A 14,469-nucleotide genomic window follows, 5' to 3' on the forward strand; every position below is an offset into this window, starting at 1 on the left:
CACTTTAATTTTCTTAGTCACACGTTGACTGGACTTTACTACGAGACTGAAGCATGGAACTATATAATAAATGAGGTAATTAGGTTCGGAAAGATTTGAACTCAAAATCTCCTACTCTGCTATCATGTGAAAATTTGTGGGATTATATTGAACTTTCTTAAAAGTTTAAGTTATTAAAGAAAAACGGGGATCAATTCAAATACTTTAACAATCACGATTGACTTAATGCAACAGGAAAGCAACTGTAGAATTAGCGATAGGAAATACATATTCATTTCTACAAAACATAGGTAATATCGAATGATCAACTGGAACTAGTAATTGGGAAAATGTGGCGCGTCCCCACATTTTGTTGTCACCTAATGATCATTCATCCTGTTCACGAACGCCATCATGAAGTCCCCTAGCGGAGGTCCAGCCCGCCGTTCTGTCCTTTTCTGAGTCATCCAAAAGGTCCGTCTCAACTTCCCACAAATAAATGTAAGCGAGAACAAGCCAGGATACCATAATGCGGATAGGGCGACGTCGGCTCCAAATCAAGTGAGGGTCCTCTAACAATTTAGCAACTGAGATAATGAGGAGGAAAACGAGTCCCACATAAAATATGGTGTTAGCAAGCCAAGGGAGTTCACCGACGGTCAAGGTGACCCCAGTTAAGAAAGCGGCGGACATCGCCAGGAGTGCTATTTTTAGCGGCAGCATTGAGCTTTGGTATGCAGCTATTGCGGTGTGGACATCATTTCGCTGTGCCCAGAGGAAGGTGACAACCGCAGTCATTGAGCAGAACATGGCGATGGTGTTGCAAATGGCGAAGGCCTGGAACATTCTCTTGTCCAGCATGATAGCCATGCCACGGTGATCTTTGGAGGCTCCGAGCCGCTAAATCCTCCAGGAACTGCGAAACCAGCTGCGAAAGTCACAGTGGCCACAAGCGTTGCCACCACCGAACGGTTACCGATCAGATTCTTCCCGTAGTCCATGTTTGGCTTCTTTTTGTCCGCGTCGATTACTGAAAACGCTTCATTTCTAGCTGGACTTTTCCCGCATGTGGATGCCAAAACCATGACTACCAATTGCTGAGATCGGAAGCATATAAAAAGACAAAAAAAGAGCAAATTGTTATCATATCGATAACGCGAATGAACTCCGAAGTAATCATTTAAGGGAAACTTTTACTTCTAAAGATGCAGTGTCTGCACTTTTTAAATAATAAACACTAGAGGACAAGTTCTTTTTAGATGAGAAAAGAGGCATGGATGAAACATATATAGTTTGTCGTTGTCATAGGTTGACTTTAGGATAATGTTATGGGATTATGCACATTTGGAATATAAAAAACCACCAAAAGCCCAAATTATGTTAATTGTGAATTATCTTAAATTTTTTTTGTGATACCAAAAGCCTCAATTTGTAGACACATTTACCTCCATCAACGTCTGTCAACAAGAAAAAGAAAAATTAAAAAAGCCAAAAGAAATCATACCAGATGAGAGAGATTGCAGATGGTTGTGGGCTACATCGCCCTTCCCACTTTGCCGGCAGGGGCTGTCAAACACCGTGGGCTGTCGCTCCCGCGGATAAGCAGAGCTTGGCCCAGATGGTGTCGAGTTCGAGCCGGGCCCCGAGCTTGCCCAGGTCTGGTAGACGGCCCTTGCCGGCGGGGATTTTCTAGTTCCATCAATGGAACAGCTTGAAGGGATGAAATATGAGAGGCTTTGCGAGATTTTAAGCTGACAAGCAAGCACCGATTTTGTGCGACCAAAAGGTATCGTCTTGTTCTCTGGACATTCTAGCTCACGAGAATCTCAGAAATCATTTCAGGTCCAAGAGAAGAAGCAGGCCGCTGCGGGTGTACTCGATCAGTACTCCAAGTTTGTCATGGCCTGCATCTTAACCAAGTTCGACCTTGTGATTTGAGGCTGCATCTGATGAAGGTACCAAATTCCATTGATTCTGGACTGCCTACGTTTCTAAAGAAGGAGCCCTTCCAATCTTTAGCAATTTCCGTCTCATTCTTCGATCTGCTACTTGGACCAGATCTGCACAAGCTCAGCGGTGTCGCTTGAGCTCGACGCCATCTAGGCCGAGCTCCGCTTGCCTGCGGGGGTTGACGGTCCACGGTGGTTGACAGCCCTCGCCAGTGAAGTCGGAACGGTGGTGACACGTCCCACCATCTGCAATCCCTCTCTTGGTTTGGTCGGTCTCCTTTGGTTTTAATTTTTGGCTTTTTTTAAATCTTCTTGTAGAATTTTTTTTCTGATGCGGCACTCACGTGGCGGCCATATAGCTCCACTTGTCATTGAAAATTATTAATAATGCCACGTGAGATTCACATCAAATTGCTAACGGGGCTTATTGACGGATTCTTGATAGAAATAAATGTGTTACATATGTATAACTTTGAAATTTTTTGTGTCACAAAAAAGTTTTAGGATAAATGTGTTATAGTGGGTATAATTTGGGGTTTTTGGTGGTTTTCTTTCCTTATTTAGATTGGCAAACCCCTGACTATTTAAGAAAAAAAGAATGCAACATTCCTTTTTTATACATATGACCATATTTATAGGGTCAATTATACATAACGATTTATCTCAACATTTGTCAGCAATATTCTACCTGTTTTTGACTGTTGACATATTAATGGCCACAATCTTTAACCTACTCTTATTAAGACTAAAGCAGAAACTTGTAAAAAGTGCTCCTAGAGAAGTCTATTACTTCAACAATTCTACCGAGTAGGAGACATAATGATTTGAATACCAGATCTGCGCTTGACTAATGTATTAATCTATGAAATTTCCAGTAAGTTCATAAATAAAATAGTGATTGTTCATGTTACCTACCTTCCGTAACGTATACTCCCTCCTGACGCGATCTAGAGCAATGTGAAGAGCAGTCGAGGATTGGAAGTTGAGAAGGAAGGGGTCAATTCTTTCATCCAGCACGAGAGGAATCAAAGCGGCGGGTTGTGAATACATCGCTGCCAAGTGTGAAGGTGTATTTCCTGCATGATCTACTTCATTTATCAGCACCCCCAGTGTTGGATGTCTGAACATATATCTCACTACTGAAGTTCTCCCATATTTAGCTGCGACATGAAGAACTGTTTGTCCAGACAGGTTAAGCGATTGTGATACCGGAAGTGGCATCTCGATTAGTTCAACATAACCCATCTTGCCTGCAATATGAATGGGAAGATCTCCATTCATGTCCCGTTGTTGGACCAAATATTTAGTTTCTGGCCCTAAGAGTTTGAATACTCCGGACCGATTCAGGTAAGCTGCTAAATAGAATACATTACCACCTCTGGAGTCGGTCATTGCAAATAACTTATTGTTTTTCTCGACTATCCGGGTGGCTACATTTGGGATCAGGAGCTCCAAATTAGGGACCACATCCGCATAAACATTTTAGAGTGGTTGGGGCTTGGTTGGTCTCGATTTATTCAAACCGATTTTGAATAAGGACATCATTGACCTAACCTTAATCACAACTAGGATTGATAGTCGCCGATGTTGAATAACATTGCAATGCTGAAACTAGTAGTGATAATTTTGATTGAATAGGAAAGCCTTGATCTTGCTCAATTTATGGCTTTCTCCATTTTAATTTATGGCTGCTAAATGGAATACATTACCACCTCTGGAGTCGGTCATTGCAAATAACTTAATGTTTTTCTCGAGTATCCGGGTGGCTACATTTGGGATCAGAAGCTCCAAATTAGGGACCACATCCGCATAAACATTTTAGAGTGGTTGGGGCTTGGTTGGTCTCGATATATTCAAACCCACTTTGGAATAAGGACATCATTGACCTAACCTTAATCACGACTAGGATTGATAGTCGCCGATGTCGAATAACATTGCAATGCTGAAACTAGTAGTGATAATTTTGATTGAATAGGAAAGCCTTGATCTTGCTCAATTTATGGCTTTCTCCGTTTTAATTTTCATTGCATTATTATTGTTTCATCTAGACTGTGTTGATAACATGACATATACCATATCATTTAGTAAGATTTTCAGAGTAAAACTTTAATACATGTAGCATTGCTCCCCCATATACACATACATGACTTGTGAGAATTTTGTATTTCTAAAATAATTCTAGTGTTACACCTACAACTACCCACTTACCACTATCTTTATACAAAGTCATCTAAGTAAATGCGTCTTTATGAGAATTAGGACATATTTATTCAAATGTTAAAAGTCTAATATAGTTTGGGAATATATGATGATTTATAATTTGGAAATCTGAAATCCAAACCTAATTTTTATCAATTACTAAATGCTCTTACTTCCTTGATAGTTCTTAGGCTATTTAATTAGCAAGTATACATATTCTAACTCTACTAGAATTGATAAATCATTTACCAAATTAAATTTACTCTGTTACTGTTGACACCCAAAATTACCCCTGGTGGGAGCGGGCCGATTACAAGTTACAAAGGATATAGAGTACGGCCCACATGCCGAAAATCCGAAAAAAGGCCGCAAGTCAGGCCCAGAGGCATTAAGAAAACCTAAGGTAATTATCGACATGACACGTCATAGAAGTGTCGACAAGTCCAAAATCACGAGCCTTGCACGTGACATCGACGAGTTCAAGATCACGAGTTTGTCACGTGACGTCGACAAATACAAAATCACGAGCTTTGCACGTGACGTCGACGAATCCAAGATCATGAGCTTTGCACGTGACTTCGACGAATCCAAGATCACGAGTTTTGCACGAAATCATGGTAATACGTGACGAAAAATTCCTTTACACGTGTCAAAAGGTAAAGATATGACCGTGGGCGTGAAGATCAAGGAAGTTAAAGAGACACGTGGAAGAAAATTAGCTATTACGTGATGCCCAAGGAGCATAAGCAACGTCGATAAGTTAGGAAACGGTTAAAGCGCGAGACGTAAGGAAGTGGAAAACGACTTTCAAGGAGACGTGTTCGGTCAACAGTTATCAAGCTGCTCTATAAATACTCAAGGATTTCCAACGTAGAAGGGACTTCTTCGAAAACACAACACAACACATTTTTATCTAGTCTTTATTCTCAACGCATTAGGAGTAGTTTTAGTTGTAATCTTCAGATTCTGTGTCGTAGATTCAATTCCGACGAGGGTCTTTATCAGGTTCAGCATTGTTGATTAAATTCCAATGTTGTGCCACCAGTTCAACGCCATCGATTAAATTCCGGCGTTGTGTTTAGAGTATAGCTGTTGATTAGATTCCTGCCATATTCTCAAGAGTTACGTCATTGATTAAATTCTGGCGTACCTTGAATGGTAATGTTGTCTATTAGTGGTGTCGTTGATTAGATTCCGACATAGCTTAATCTCAACATTTGCAAGTTGTCGTTTCATTATTAGTATTATCGAGTTTGGCATCATATCGAGTCAGGGTGTAAGATCTAAACTGGGATTAATAAACGCATTTGACATTCTCTGTCCAAGCTTGACTCAAGACTCTAGTCTCCCCTAATAAAATCCGAAATGCAGCGTTCGGTGAAAGATTTTCGACGGAGTAAAAACCGGCGAAACATCTTTTTGGCACGCCCGGTGGGACACTTATTGAGTTAAGTAGAGAGAGTGCTATGCCATGCACTCGGAGTAGAACCAACTCAGATAATACTACTGACGAACAAGTTGCATCGATGGCGGAAGATAATACCCGTGCTGAGACATCATCCGCTCAACTTCTTCATACCGAGGTTGCTAACCAATCTCGAAAGGAGGTCACAGATATGTCGAGACAGCGTGTTGAAGATAGAAGGCAAACTGAGCTCACACCAGTTGCACTTTCTACCATGAGGCGGACTATTGAAGAAACTCAGAACGAGTTCGCTGATTATGTGGTAAGGCGTATGACTGAAGTGGTTAGGCCTTTGATCATTAACACTTATCATGAATGCACGCAAGGTCAACATGGAGGGTCCATCGCACCGACTCAACTGAGAACAGGGTCTCCATCAGCATTTGGGGGTCCTGCAATACAGTTTGGAACAATGATGCAAACTACGTCTACGATACCACCCATTCGAATATTACCAAGGGGCGAAACCTTGCCAATAGCAACCAGTGAAGGATTACCGCACGCTAACGCGGACCCAAATGGAGGAATTGCTCGACAATCGGTGATCGATGAAAATCTCCAAAGAGGATATCAGGTTGCTCAGATACAAGGCCCCCCTGTCATCCAGGTAAATCCTCCACCGGTAGTCCTAGATGCTCAGAATCTTGCAACACCCTTTCCTAGGGGGCAAGAATAGATCCAACAGATAAACATCCATCCACAACATCAGGCACCCCAATCTGCAGTGCCTAACGTAAATAAGCATTTTCCACCCCCTATGGGTCCAAATGTTCAAGTCCAGCAACCATTGCCAGCACAGTTAAACCCACCAGTTAACCCACATCTAATGCAGCCACCACCTTAATAGCAGCTACAGTTACCACAGCAGCCGTTCTACCAATTGCCTTATCAAAATCTGAACTAGCCATTGCCACCTAATTATGTTGTAGCTCCTGCGCCCGTCGTGGGTCAAGTGTGAAATCAGTTAGTAGCGGACCCTGTGATGAGGGGATATGGCCATGATATGGGATACCTCCCAAATGTTTATAGAAAATCATATCCTGATTGGATGGATACTATACCATATCCAAGGGATTTTAAAATGCCAAAATTTACATTGTTCACTGGAGAGGAGGATCAGTCCACTTTTGAACATGTTAATCGCTTTCTAGCCCAATGTGGTTATTTCCCTTATCCTTGTCAAAAACCGCTTTTACATGGTATACTGCTTTACCTGCAAATTCGGTTACATCATGGGAACAAATGGAAAGGTTATTTCATTGCCAATTTCAAAGGGCTGTGCCGGATTTGTCGGTAGTTGATCTCTTGACCATGAGACAGTTAGCTAACGAGTCTGTTGATCAGTTCATTTCCAAATTTAAAAGGGCAAGGAATAAGTGTTTAGTCCCTTTACCTGAAAAAATTTTTGCGGACCTCGCTTTTAATGGACTAAAGTTTAAGATCCGAGAAAGAATGGTTGGACAACCGTATTCAGATCTGTTCCAGTTGTTAACTATAGCTACTAAGCATGAAAGTCTCCTCCAGGAAAAAGACAAATGGTATGGTCGACGGGGTGAAGTTCGTTGGGCTGATGTTGACGAGAGCGAGGATGAAACCGAATCAACAGATATAGCAGATGTGGCTCTCGCGAAAATGGTGATTGATAAGCCATACATCTGCAAAGGTCTAAAGCCAGCAAGAGTTAGAGAAAAATCCAACCTCATGTCCAAGGCTAAGGAACCTATTTTTTATTCTTTCGCTGTCAATAAGACAGAGGAAATATTTAACTTATTATTAGCTGACGGACAAATCAGGCTGACGGAGGGTCAGGTTTTACCTACCAAAGAAGAATTAGCGGGAAAGAAGTATTGTAAATGGCATCATTCATGGAGCCATGCCACCAATGACTGCCTTGTATTTAAAAGAAATGTCCAGGAAGCTATTAATCAAGGGAAGATAAAATTCTCTGAAGACAAAGGTAAGTCTCCGATGGAAGTTGATGTCGATCCTTTTCCTGTAATGGCAGGGATGGTGTCATTAAGGACAAAGACCATGGGGCATCAGCCGTATCGTTTTTGCGAAAAGTGTAAACAACTGATGGAACAAGAAAAACATTACTCCAAAAATTGAAGACGTCCGCCTAGTGAGGTTGTCGACGGATTCCGTGATTTGGTCCTTATTGATTCGTATGATGAACAAACTCCTTCTAGGGGTGTTGATCATCATAGAGGTCGTCGAAGCCGTAATAAGGCTATTAAGTCATTCAAGCAAAGGTATGAAGAAGGTGATCCAACTATCGGTACTTTGGGAGAGCCTAGTGGCAAATATGATTATAATGTGAGTTATGCTCCACCACCTTCATACAATGGGAAGATTGAGCCAAGTGGATGGGGTTCTAACTTCCCTGATCGAGAGGATCTTCACACAGACCCTCATCCACCACATCGGCAAACTCTAAAAGTGTCAAGAGACCCACTTGTAGGTCAATGGGATAAGGCCAGCCAAACTCAGAATAGCAGTTCAAATCTGACACGGACTCAAAAAAGGAGAATGCTGAGGAAAACAAAAGAATATCAGCTCCAACAACAGGTAAATCAAGTTCACATCAAGCAGGTCAAACCAACCTTGATTGCAGAACAAAAGGTCAAGCCGAAGTATCCTAATCGTGAGAACTTAGTCTGGAAACGAAAACCAGGAATTCAAGCATCGACATCTGATCGACCTCAGTAATCTTCACCAAAGCAAGACATTGAGCCTGCGCGGTATGAACCACAACAATTGTCAAGATCAATCTCGTCGTTGAGTTCTTGCATGGTTCGAGTATGCCTTCCATCGAACCTTCGGGTTATGACGGTGGAGCCAGATCATCTGGCAGAAGTTACAATGGAAGAGAAAGAAAAAGCAGAATTTCACTTTGACATAGAGGAGGTAGTTGAATTTGAAAAACCTCCACCCAAAGGCTCAAACAACTTAAGTGCTTTGAATATCAACGCAAAAGTTAATGGTCGACCGGTGTCTCGAGTGTTGGTGGACGGGGGATCCACACTGAATCTCATCCCATATCGTTTCTACAAGAAACTGGGAAGACATGATGAGGAGATTATTCCATCGAACATTCAATTGTCTGACTTTACTGGAGAAATCTCCGAGATTAAAGGAATTTTCATTGCCGACTTAATCGTGGGTACCAAAACTTCCAGGACGTCCTTTTGTGTGGTTGATGCAGATGGATCTTACAATTTACTACTGGGCCGAGATTGGATCCATGGTAATCAATGCGTACCATCAACTCTCCATCAGATGCTAGCATTTTGGAATGGAGATAAGGTAGAATACGTCAAAGCAAACACCAAATCACAGATAACCTATGCACATGCATCTCCAACTCGTCAATTGGCACTGGAAGACAGTTTATCTATCAGTAAGCCACCTCTCGTTGACCCCAATAGTATTGCATTCTGCCGTTTCGATAAAGGGATCGTTGAGTGGGTCCCGAAGAGTCAAATGGCAGCACAATTAAATGAGGTTGTCCATGGAGAACCTTATATTGTCAAAAGACCTCATTGAGAGGTACTCGGCCTATCGGGCCGAGCTCGCAGAATAATCCGCAGAAGCTGTCGATGGAATCCTTGAATTTGAAGAGTCACCCATAAAAGAAATTGAAAAATCAATTGAAGCTCAAGACCAGTTACAAGAGGTCAACCTTGGGCTAGGTAACGAACATCGTCCTATTTACATAAGTTCGTTGATCGATGATGACTTCAAAACTCAGTTGATAAGACTCTTGAAGAGGTATAAGGATTGTTTTGCTTGGGACTATAAAGAAATGCCAGGATTAAGCAGAGATGTCGTCGAACACCGACTACCCATAAAAAAGGGGTTCAGGCCTCATAAACAGCCGCCCAGACGATTCGCCCCGGAGGTTATCCTTAAAGTAAAAGAAGAGATCGAGTGATTGCTAGCAGCATGGTTTATTAGAACGGCATGGTACGTCAAGTGATTGTCTAACATAGTCCCGGTAAAGAAAAAGAATGGGAAGCTACGTGTCTGCATTGATTTTCGAGACTTAAACGCAGCCACGCCCAAGGATGAGTACCAGATGCCAATGGCGGATATGTTAGTTGACTCGGCTTCTGGAAACGAAATTATGTTGTTAATGGATGGTCATTCAGGCTACAATCAAATATTCATCGCTAAAGAGGATGTCAATAAAACTGCATTCAGGTGTCCTGGGGCTATTGACACCTTTGAATGGCTCGTCATGCCATTTGGATTAAAGAATGCAGGGGCAACTTATCAGAGATCCATGAACTTCGTCTTTCATGACATGATTGGGGACTTTATGGAAGTCTACATCGATGATATTATTGTCAAATCAGACCAGGTATGTCATTTAAATTATTTAGAACAAGCTTTTATTAGGACGCAGAAATTTGACCTGAAAAATGAATCCGTTGAAATGTGCTTTTAGAGTAAGGGCTGGTAACTTCTTAAGGTTCCTGGTTAATCAAAGAGGAATTGAAATTGATAAGAATAAAGCTAATGCCATCTTAGAATTGCTAGCCCCTACAACCAAAAAGCAACTTCAGATGATTTTAGGGAAGATAAAATTTTTGCGTCGATTTATCGCTAACCTATCAGGAAAAATTGAGGTGTTTTCCCCATTGTTGAAGTTGAAAAGTCAAGAAGAGTTTGTATGGGAAGACAAACATCAACATGCTTTTGACCAAGTCAAGCGGTACTTGGTTAATCCGCCAGTATTGATGCCGCCAAGAGCGGGTCAACCATTGAAATTGTACCTGGCCACTACCGATACTACCATTGGATTTATGCTGGCGCAGGAGAATGGTGAAGGCAAAGAGCAAGCGGTGTATTATTTGAGTCGGATGTTGAATGATCCTGAACAAGATACACTGCGATTGAGAAGCTATGCCTGTCATTGTTTTATGCATGTACAAAATTACGTCATTATATGCTGCTGACCACGGTACATGTGATATGTAAAACAGACATGATTAAGTACATATTAACTTGGCCTATTGTTAAAGGCCGAATTGCCAAGTGGGCAGTTACTTTGATCGAAATAAATCTGGTCTATGTACCACTTAAAGCAATAAAAGGACAATCCATAGCAGATTTCATTACGGAATATCCTGGAGCGCGAGATGAAAGTTGTGAGGGATACATTCACGTGGTCCCATGGCAGCTTTACTTCGATGGATCCAGTACCCTCAGATCTGCTGGGGCTGGGATCATGATAATATCCCCTCATGGACAGAAAACGAAACTTATGTTCAAAATGAATTTTGAATGCTCCAATAATCAGACCGAATATGAGGCCTTAATTGTTGGCTTAAACATCTTAGCCAACATGAAAATAAGTTTCGTCAAAGTTATAGGGGATTCTCAATTAGTGATAAAGCAATTATCTGGGGATTATCAGTGTCTTAACTAGAATATTATATCTTATTATTCACTGGCCAAAGAGCTCCTAAATCACTTTGACGACTTTGAGCAGATCCATATTAAAAGAGAGCATAACGCGGAGGCCAATGATTTGGCACAAATGGCTTCCGATTATAAAATATCAAAAGAGCTTGTTGGTCATATGATTACTCAGACTAAGGTCTTACCATCGATGGACAATAGAGTCATGTTTACACAATCGACAGAAACTCTTGTCGACAACACGACTGTTGACGAAGTAGTAACCCAAGATTGGAGAACCCCATTTATAGAGTATCTCAACAACCTAGTCTCTATTGATAAAAATTTCAAAAGAAAGGCCTTTAATTATTTAGTGATTGGAGACGAGTTATATCATAAGACTGTGGATGGGCTATTGCTCAAATGTTTAGGACGACAAGAATCTGTGATAGCAATGGCCGAGGTTCATGAAGGCATATGTGGGCCCCATCAATCAGGGATAAAAATGAAGTGGTTACTCCGTCGACATGGTTACTTTTGGCCAACTATTACCCGAGACTGCATAAGCTATGCCAAGGGATGTGAAGCTTGTCAAAGGTACAGACCCATTCAACATGTTTCTGCAGCCGTAATGAAGCCTATCATCAAACCTTGGCCATTTAGGGGTTGGGCTATGGATATAATAGGAAAAATCTACCCCCCTTCGTTAAGAAAACATAACTTCATTTTGGTTGCTACCGACTATTTTACCAAGTAGGTTGAAGCAGCCTCGTATAAGAATATAACACAAAAGACAGTGAAAGAGTTCATCGAGGAGTGTATTATCCATCGATTTGGCATTCCAGAATCCATAACTACGGACCAAGGCATGGTTTTTACTGGACAAGAGGTGATTAGTTTCGCCAAGGCTAGAGGTATTAAAATGATTCATTCAACTCCTTATTATGACTAAGCCAATGGCCAAGCTAAAGCCTCCAACAAGGCCATCATCCCACTAATTAAACGACACCTGGAGGATAATCCCAGAGAGTAGGATGTGTTGTTGTCGACTGTATTATGGGCTTATAGAACGTCTAAAAAGACTGCTACCGGAACTAGCCCATATATGCTCACTTATGGACAAGAGGCAGTTCTCCCTGTTGAAGTTACAATTCAATCCCTATGAGCCAGACTTCAAAATAACTTGGCCAATGAGGAATATAACGAGTTAATGTTCGCCAACGTCAATGAATTGGGAGAGAACAGAGTGATTGCCCTGGAAAAACTAATCCTCCAGAAAGATAGAGTTGCCAAAGCATATAATAAACATGTAAAACATAAACAGTTCGAAATTGACGACCTAGTCTGGAAGACCATTTTGCCAACGAGTTTGGACAGTGAAAAGTTTGGTAAATGGTCACCAACTTGGGAAGGACCATTCTTGGTAGCTGAAGCATTTGTCGGAAATGCTTATCGATTAATAGACATCGACGGAAAGGAATTTTCCCGTACTATCAATGGCAAATATTTGAAGAAGTATTATCCTACTATGTGGGAGATGCGAGATATGGAGGAAGAAGAGATTGAAAATTCTGAGTAAGTCCAGTTTCATTCACAAGCAAAAGACAGATTAAAATAAAATAAAATAAAGAAAAAAAATGGACATTGTTTTCTTCTTTCCCTCTCTTTTCTTCTTCTTCTTCTTCTTCTCCTCCTTCTTCTTCTTCTTCTTCTTCTTCTTTCCTTCCTTCCTTCCTTCCTTCCGAACCTAGACCTGCCAGCCATCTTCACTCTCCCAGGCTGAGAACGACGTGTTCTCTAAAACGGGCCACAAAATGCTGCATCCGCTCCTCTAGGTGCTGATTCGCCACTTCAGCCTGCTCTTTGGCTTCCTCGAGTTTGGGGAGCATCTCTTCCAGGTTCGACAGCCGTTTGTTAAGCCCTCATATAAGTTTAAGGTGGGACTCCACCAGTTCATCCGACTTCTCGGCCATTCTGCCCAAGGATGTGGAGGCGGAGTTGACAAAGGTTTCACAACGGGAATCCATCAAGAGGTCAATCTCGATTTCATCCTTTTCGGGGCAAGGAACTCCTCGCCTCAGTCTTTTCTCCGCCCCCCGGATCCGCTCAACAATCGGCTCCCGATATTGATCAAGATGCTCTCTGGAGGAGTGGAGTTGGCCCTGCACGTCGGAGAGTGTGTTGTACACCACATCAGCATGCTCGACCTCCTCCTTAAGACTCTCGGACAAGCGTTCCGTAACGAAGTATGCATGGATGGCCTTCCCATTGTCCTGGAACTGGGACACCCCGTGCTCGAAGATGGTCACGAATTCCTCATAGTCAGCAAGGAAAGGATGGTCGAAAGGCAGGTTATCGGGTCTCCCTTTGCGAATTAGCTTCTCGACCTTGGCTACCGCCTGGAGCTTGAGGACCAGAACGGCGTAGGTCAGGCTCAGGTAGGAGATAATCTCCTTCCATAAGCCTTGAACTTGCGACCACTCAAGCTTGGTGATGAGGCACTGGATTCCATCGTCGACCGGCACAACAAAAGAAAGGAGATTTTTCTAGAGAATGAGGAGTTAAAATTCAAAGTCGAGTGGTGAAGTCTTGATCGCAATAGGCCCACTATTTATAGCCTGCAATTGGAGTCCCAAATCGTCATGAATCGGTACGAGAAGATTGACTGACGTGATGAATATCTCGGTGGTCACGTTCGTATCCGATTGATCAGCCCAAGATACAGGGATTGGAACGTTGCGAGTAATGTGTATTTATTCCTTGAAGGTCACGAAGCAAGATTCGGGGAAAAACGTGCCGATGATTACCCCTAGCCATTCGATGATTTACACATGTACCGATAGGATTCAACTACTACTCAGTCGGATGTCCATACGACGGCAGAAGTAAATCACACCGATATAAAGTGATTACACATCGTACTGATTCATTAAATGCAAGTATAGAAGATTGTACACAGACGTCTTTTCGAGAGCATAAAGAGAGGGTAATTCGGTCAATAATGCCATATAGATCATCAAAGCAGGTGCAGACTATGATTATTCAGATAAAAGGAAAAGCCCAGCAATAAAGATATTTACATCAGTGCTATTCTCGGCATTAATGACATGGAAAAGAAAGAAAAAGATGGTACTAGTTGTAAACTAAGCGAAATGTTGTTCAAGGCCCAGAACGAAGCTGTGAAGTTGGACTTCTCGATCACAGTTTAATTCCAGGATTTCGTCCTTTCTGGCTTGGGTGTCCTCCACCTCAATGCTTAGTTGCTTCACGGTCGCTTCAAGGTTTAATATAGCCTTGCTTTGCTCGAAGAGCGTTGACAGAGAAATGCTTTCACTAATACGAAATGCCTCAAAGACCTTACGGGCCCCATCTAGCTCTTCTTCTTTAAGACTCAAGGTCTTCTCTTTGCCCTCGATGTTATTAACATATTCAAGCCCTGCCTTAAAAGCCTTCATAGTTACATCGAATGAA

General features: G+C 42.0%; 1 pseudogene; it reads right to left on the reverse strand.

The window, feature by feature from the left end:
- Positions 1-340: 340 nt before the first annotated feature.
- Positions 341-14,469, reverse strand: part of LOC115680041 (protein ACCELERATED CELL DEATH 6-like) — a 31,257-nt pseudogene continuing 17,128 nt past the window's right edge.

The sequence above is a fragment of the Syzygium oleosum genome, unplaced genomic scaffold, assembly GCF_021117445.2.
Source record: "Syzygium oleosum isolate NSW1041296 unplaced genomic scaffold, Sole_v2.1 Sole_v2.10, whole genome shotgun sequence".
NCBI classification, from domain to species: Eukaryota; Viridiplantae; Streptophyta; class Magnoliopsida; order Myrtales; family Myrtaceae; genus Syzygium; species Syzygium oleosum.